This window comes from Echinops telfairi, unplaced genomic scaffold, assembly GCF_000313985.2.
Source record: "Echinops telfairi isolate 266 unplaced genomic scaffold, ASM31398v2 ScPeMD7_27;HRSCAF=92, whole genome shotgun sequence".
NCBI lineage: Eukaryota > Metazoa > Chordata > Mammalia > Afrosoricida > Tenrecidae > Echinops > Echinops telfairi.
In genome coordinates, this window is record NW_022103924.1 from 806988 (window position 1) to 808446 (window position 1459).

Below are 1459 nucleotides of genomic sequence, written 5' to 3' on the forward strand. Positions count from 1 at the left end.
TGCATATATATATGCAACCGGGTACTCCCCCCAAAACAGAATTACGCTGGGTGGAGTGGAGCTTTCATAGTACATATTTTTCCCACTAGGTGAGCATTGAGCAACTCACTCTGAGTTAGTGCACCCAAGTGGCTTCACCTGGGAAGGTTCTCTCTGGTCACAGTGAATTGTTCTGTAAAAGCAGTTTCGTTCAAACCCCTTTTTTGTGTGTGTGACGATTGATTTAAGAGAACAGCCTGTGGCTGTGAAATTTTCTTTCCTACTCAAAAAAAAAACTCTGCAAAAACGGTTATGATGTTGACCATAGCTAACAAAGACAGTGCTATGGGAAAAACTTGTGTATGAGTGTTTTTCTCATTTCTAAAAAGGTGAAACGTTGATTGATGACAACTCTCATTCTGGATGTCCATCAACTTGCTGAAAGGATGAAAATGCTGATTCATAGGGCATTTGGGGTTTGTTCCACAAGATCAGGCCATTAATCAAGCTTTCTATTTAGAGGTTCTGAAAAGATTGTGTAACAATGTGGGGGGTGGGGCCTGATTTGTGGTAGATGGGATTTTGCCACCATGACAGTGCACCTACTCATACAGCCATCTCAGTGCACAGTTTGGGGCCAAAAACAACATGCCTTTCTTGCCCCACCCAGCTTACCTGACCTTGCTTCATGCAATATCTTTTGGTTTCCTTGAACGTAGAGGGACATGAAAGGACAGCGATTTGACAATGTAGAAGAGGTGAAGAAAAAATGAAGGAGGTGTTGTCACCATCCAAACAGGTGAGTTTGAAAAATGTTTCCAAGAATGGAATCAGAGATTTGGCAAATGTATTAAATGTAATGGAGAGTACTTTGAAGGTGTTAAGGTTGCTCTGTACAAATAAATAAATAAATAAATAGCCTTGGAAAAAGAAATCCTGTTTGTTTGTTTGTTTGTTTGTTTTTTGAGGGGTGGTATCCTCTTGTACATAAAGAGATACTTTGTTTTGTTATAAATTGAAGGCAAATTCTGGATTATCTGAATGGGAGACATCCACATTTCACACCAAGGATACAGTTCCCTTTCCCCTGTGCTCTTCCTAACGCTAGCCTTCTCAAACTTTGTTCTGATATTCCAGAAGTCAAAAGATAAAAATAAACCTTTTGAAGTGTCAAAGTAGAGCCTGAAAGTGTCTATGATAAGTACACTTTTGAATGAATTGAGATCTATCATGATTAGTATTCAGAAGACAGGCTGCGTATCCCACACTAAAAAAGCATATGAGCATCACTCTCTTTTACTCTAAAGCACCTAGTACATCCGTTAAAAGAGAATGTTGTGTCTGGTGAGCCGTTATAATAATGCATCTAGAAAAGAATCAGATGGGTGAGAACTTTTCTGTAGACTTTTGATATGGTTAGACTTTTAATACAAAACTGTTTTGAAGAGGACCTAATGTCGGGGGTTTAAATGGAGAGAAA